The 5,991-nt window shown below is 43.7% G+C and overlaps 1 long non-coding RNA gene across 1 annotated transcript; it reads right to left on the bottom strand.

Annotated features, from left to right (window-relative positions):
• On the bottom strand, nt 1-3,982 carry LOC144130293 (uncharacterized). The gene is made up of 3 exons (XR_013314051.1): nt 3,924-3,982; nt 802-902; nt 1-114 (listed from the first exon to the last, which is right to left on the bottom strand). It is a non-coding gene; the product is annotated as an uncharacterized LOC144130293 (long non-coding RNA).
• Between the last annotated feature and the right edge of the window lie 2,009 nt (nt 3,983-5,991).

Here is a 5,991-nt window from a genome sequence, read left to right as displayed (position 1 = left end):
CCATGAAGTCGTTGATTCCCACCATGACGGCAGTGTGGTAGCACCTCAGCACAGGAATGAATTTGTAGGAGCATCGGCGAGTGCTGCCCGGGTCATAGGACAACACGGCGGGTCCTGCACGTACCGCGTGTGGGCTGGAATAAGCATCCTTTCTTTTTCCTACTTTTCTACGAGCACAAAACACTCGCGAAATTGTCTACACCAAGGCCTCCTTGCAGCAAGTGATCCAAAATAAAAACAGGTTCTTTTATTGTGGGAGGCATGTGCGCTGACACTGCTAAGCAGTTAATTAGGCAGCATGTTTTTCTAATGCCTTGAATCTTACGTCATATGGAAATGATTTAGAGAGTTCCAGAAGTGCGAATTGTCGATGCAAATGACTAGCCGACTTAGAAAATATAAGCAAGGACCGGACAGAGAAGCGGGAACGATATAACCTGGAGTGATTTCTTCGTGCTTGCGCTTTGTTCTGAGAGCCTAATATGATGTTATGATTAATTAGGTAAAGCACATAACGCTCTCAGCCCCGGTAATGAAATTTTCTTGGTTGGGTTGCTCTCGTAAAGTAGATGGCTTATTAAGGTTTTCATTGCACTCTTTCTCTAAAATGGGCGTAGAACAATTTGTATGTTGCTTGCAAAACTGTTTTTTCTCTCAGCCAACATTAAACTGCGAACCAGCGTAATATTCAGAGAAACAGGGCTCCGAAACGAATGGAGCTCTTTTTATGGCACACGTGTGCATATCGAAGCAAGCCACGGACAACTCTATTCATACAAGTTCCAATTCAGTGCAGCTTACCTTTAGCATAATCGGTTGGCTGGGCAGGCGATATGCCTCCGAAAAACATGGTGTCCCCAGTCACAATGTTGAGGTTCAGTACAGCAGCGGATACGTAGTCCCTGCAAACGCGTTGTCAAACAAAGATCCCAGGAATTTGTTCCAAAACACACGATAAAGAAAAGAGAGACAGAAAATGTAACGTAAACTTCTTGCCACCTCCTGCTATTAGGTTCATGATTTCCGGTTTCGACAACCACACAAACGCATTTTGGAGAGGAAATCTTGCCTACGTTAGGTAAAGTAGTCGGCACGTAGGCCACAGAATGAGCGTGAACGACCTCGAGCCTAACCACGTTTGTCCGTTCCTTACGGCGCGGTTCGAGTGTCCATCGATATATGTGGCACAGTTACTGCGCCACTTTCCACAAAACCGAGTTTCAAAACCAATCCATTTTTCTCCGAAAGCAAAGGAAAGGCGATAGCTTTACCCCTGGAACAGTGGACTCCTCAGTCGTGCTTTAATTTAAGTGGTGGTCGGGACAGATGTGCGCTGCATGCGTTGGCGTTCACAACAATTTAGCAGAAACGCGGCACTTAAGCTAAAGACCGTTGGCGTTCATTGTGTTGATTGCCGTCGGCGTTGAGAACGTTGTAGACTCTCATAATTTCGAGGAAAGGGAGGCCTATAACTGCCTCTCTACTATGACAACGGACGCCTCAATCGCACTTTCAGGTACTTAGCGGCAATGAGAGAGAGAGAGATGTGGGCTGCATGCATTAGCGCTTACAGTGTTGTGGCAGACACGCGCCTCTGCCGCAATAAGCCACACCGTTATTGGGGGGGATCAAAGTCTCGCTGTCAACAATTTAACCACCACCTGACAGGGTGGCCGCGCTGCCAATCCAGAGTGCAGAACGCACTCAACGTTAAAGACGGCAAGCCATGCCTGTTTACCCAAAACAGCACACCTTTCGGTCTCTAAATAGGTTCAGCAGTAGCTGAACCGCTCGTAATTTTGGTTCAGTGGCGTATACTTTTTTTATTGGTGTACAAAATCTCGCGAAAAAGAAAAGGTGAACCTGTTGTTGACAGTTTTACAGCAGAACAAGCAGATTTGTTTCACTTCAACCATACACGCCAATCCCTTACATTTGCAATGAAATAAATATACATGATGTTTCACCTAAAATTTTACACACTTACTAAATATAGGCCGTTTGAGTTTGTACACTCCTTTCTTCGGCATAGCATTAACATTGGTGCTGAACATCTCAATACAGATTAGATGTGCCAGCTAGCAGGCTGGTTAACTTGTATTGATTAGTTTATTCGTTAACTATTACAACAGTTCACGTGATTACTGTTTGGCTCCTTCATTTTCAGAGGCGTGTAGCCTATAATAAGCAATATCCATATTAGTTTCTTGCATTTTGAAGCGAAGTTTCCCTTGGCCCTGTTGTACAACAAATTTTTGCTACAGCGCGCCAAAGTACGTGCGCTATTGAGAAGCTTGCGGGCAAAGCAACCTCGACAGGGCAAGTAACTAGTCGAAATAGACAAACTTTGTCGGGCCCCAATGCCGAGTGTAACTGCGTTTTGAAAGTCTAAAAAAATTGATATGGATATTACTTACGGTGTTCTACGTGCCTCTCAATAATTAAGGAGCCTAACAGAATCATCTCAGAAGTTAACAATTCAGCCTTAGTTTAACAGCCTGCTAGTTAGCACGCCACAGCTGTTTTCTCATGTGCTACACCATTGACAATGTTTTGCCGATAAAAACCGCAATTGTAGCTCAAAGCGCCTACTTTTATAAAAAAAAGTTTTACGTGACACACTCTGTATTTCATACTGTATTACCAAAGCATATGTATTCATGGATGGTATGAAATGGATGATTATTTTGATATATTGGCGAAATATCTCATGCCTTTCTCGAGTAGCGAGCAGCTTCGTGACGCCACAGAATGTAGACGATAACAATTGAAAAATTATTACGTCTTTAATCCACAGTTTTCGGATATTAGCAAACGCTGGCTGGATTTCTTAGTGGCCCATCGGTGCTCCATTGGGTATATGGCGTCAGTCTAAACGAAATAAAAAGAAAAATGAGAAGGCGGTATTCCTTAGAAAAAAATTGGTTGTCGGATATGCATTTAAACATGATATAAATCATCACTGGCTCAGCAGTAAAGCAATATGTTAGTTTGTTCACCAGAGGTGAATAGCGAATGCAACAATCAACAGAAAATTGCATTTTCGCCAGCGTGACATTACGAGAACTGCTTACATACAACATGCTTTTCTTGAATAAATCGTATTTTATGAATCATTTTGTCTACCGAAAGACGCCATGCACTGTATATACGGTAGGCAACGCTTCGTCCCAATATAAACCAATCTTCAAGATGATGGATTTTTATGGCGCAAAGGCATCCTTTACCAAAAAGCGCCATGGCTCAAGGTATTTTTCTTATTCTCAAGGTAGGGTCAAAGACCCATTTCCTAAGCATTTCACCCTAAATAAACTTAGTACGAGACCAGCGGAAAGTTTGTATACATTGTATCCGCGGTGGTATGTGCAGTTGAAGGGTTGCTTTGCCTGCATGCTTTCAAAAAAGCAATAATTTTGGCACGATGTAGCCAAACTTAGTCGAGCCACAGCACCGAGGATAATCACATTTTCGGAGTTCTAGAAAGTGATATGGCTATTACTAACGATCGGCTACAAACCTCTAGCTGCAACTCTGATAGTTAAAAAGTTGATTACAGAAATGTTACCGAGCTTATTATTTAAGACTTCACTAACTTGGCGACGTCGGCCAAGATTGGAAATGATATGTCGCAGAGAGCCATATCTTTATCCTAAAGATCCTCTCCTGTAAAGAGCAATGTAAAATGTATATGGTAAAGTAAAAAGTCTCTCTTGTAAATCCTGGCATATACGCCCGTGACAGAGCAAGTTCGGCTGCACAACCGCGTGCGTTTCAAAAGGGGCTTTTCTATTTATGTGAAAATACGCCCCATGCGAATCAGGCTTAGTGCAGGTCTGCTGGAAAAACTGCTTCATGACTTTTAGCAGTTGTCACAGTCTCCTCTCGCGGCCGCATACAGGCTGTGGCACGCTAGGTGAGCTCACCGGCCGGTGCGGTCGATACTGCTGAAGATGATCACGTGGTAGGGCAAGGCGACGGCGGCGTGGAAGGCACGTTCGCTATTCATTGTTGGTAGCAGGATCCACCTGTTCCTTCTGTAACAGAATAAGAACGCCTTGTTCGAAGGCTGCATGTGGTCACTGCTCGCCACGCACAGACTGTCGAGGACGTCTGTGTAGTGGGAAGCCGGTCACAATCAAGTATGCGCATAGCTTATAACGAGTAGCATGATCGGAAGTATAGGCCGCGCAATCGTAATCAGCCGACGCATTGCCTGCAAAGATCGCCAAGCTGTTCGTATTTGAAGACACATTCCAAAGATGCAAAAACCAGAAAGACTCTTGAAGCCTGTTTCGTCTCTAGCACCACGCGGCGTCGTAGTCGTCTGTTGAGCTCCTCTGACAGCATACGTGAAAAGTGAGTGCGGGAAATGATAATAAAAAAATTGAAATGAAATGTGGTTAGAGATGAAGTCCCACTGTGCATAAGACTATCCACGGGACAACAGTCGCGAATCCTCAGTTTTATGGCACGTAGATGTTCTACTGCGTTGAATGTTATCATGCATAAGCAGGTAAAGCTACCAACCGACAAGCTGGGGATTAGAGATACCTGTTCAGTTTTCTGAGTTGCAATTTATTTCACGTACTTCATTCTTGAATGAAACTAGCAGCACAAAGAGATCTGCAAATAGTTTTTCTGCTAAATGCAGGCTAGAGTTGAAATTAACCTGCTCGACGTGAAACTATGCGAAACGTCTTTTTTTTCTCAAATTTCGATCATCTTGTTTCGTGAATATGAAACTTTATGTAAGGCGTACGTCGAGTGCTCGCTAGAAGCTTTTCTTACTACACAAGGGTGCTGGAAATAGTCACATAAAGGTATTAGCAGGAGATAAGTAACTATGTTGGCATTCAATCATCGGAGCAACTTTTACTTCTAAAGAGCTATATGAGAAGAGAGCATTATCACCCATGCATAGGGACCGAAAGATTACTTAAAGCCTTTTCTTTTGGCATATTTGTAGCTCTGTAACACTGCGCGGCTGCCGCCTAGAGCAGACATTAACGTTGTTTTCGTTGCGGGCGTTTTGCGCTGTACTCGCCTGCCGCCATGAAGTCGTTGATTCCCACGATGACGGCAGTGTGGTAGCACCTCAGCACAGGAATGAATTTGTAGAGCATCGGCGAGTGCTGCCCGGGTCATAGGACAACACGGCGGCTCCTGCACGTACCGCGTGTGGGCTGGAATAAGCATACTTTCTTTTTCCTACTTTTCTACGAGCACAAAACACTCGCGAAATTTTCTACCCCAAGGCCTCCTTCCAGCAAGTGATCCAAAATAAAAACAGGTTCTGTTTATTGTGGGAGGCATGTGCGATGGCACTGCTGAGCAGTTAATTAGGCAGCGTGTTTTTGTAATGTTTTTGAAACTTAAGTCATATAGAACTGATTTAGACGTTACCAGAAGTGAGAATTGTCGATGCAAATGACTCGCTGACTTAAAAAATATCAGCAAGGAACGGAGAGAGAAACGGGAAGGATATAGCCAGGAGTAATCTCTCCGCACTTGCGCTGCGTTCTGAGAGACTAGTTCGATGTTATGTTTAATTAAGTAAGGCACATATCTCTCTCAGCACCGGTAATGAAATTGTCTTGGTTGGGATACTCTCGTTAAGTGGCTGGCTAATTGAGGTTTCCATTGCACTCTTTATCTCAAATGAACGTAAAGCAATTGATATGTTCCTTGTAAAACTGCTTTTTCTCTGAGGCAACATTAAACTTCGAACCAACGCAACTTTCAGAGATACAGGACTTCAAAACAAAAGAGCTTTTACAGCCCACGTGTGCATATCGACACAAGCTATGGACAACTCTATGCCTACAAGTTCTAATTCATGGCAGCTTACCTTTAGCATAATCGGTTTGCTGGGCAGGTATATGCCTCCAAAAAACATGATGTCCCGAGTCACAATGTTGGGGATCAGTACAGCTGAAGTTACGTCGTCCCTGCAAACGTGTTGTCAAACAAAAATCTCTGGATTTTTTTCCA

The sequence above is a fragment of the Amblyomma americanum genome, chromosome 4 (genome assembly GCF_052857255.1).
Source record: "Amblyomma americanum isolate KBUSLIRL-KWMA chromosome 4, ASM5285725v1, whole genome shotgun sequence".
Lineage (NCBI taxonomy): Eukaryota > Metazoa > Arthropoda > Arachnida > Ixodida > Ixodidae > Amblyomma > Amblyomma americanum.
The sequence above is the reverse complement of the archived record's forward strand: the minus strand, read 5'-3'. Positions and strand labels throughout refer to the sequence as shown.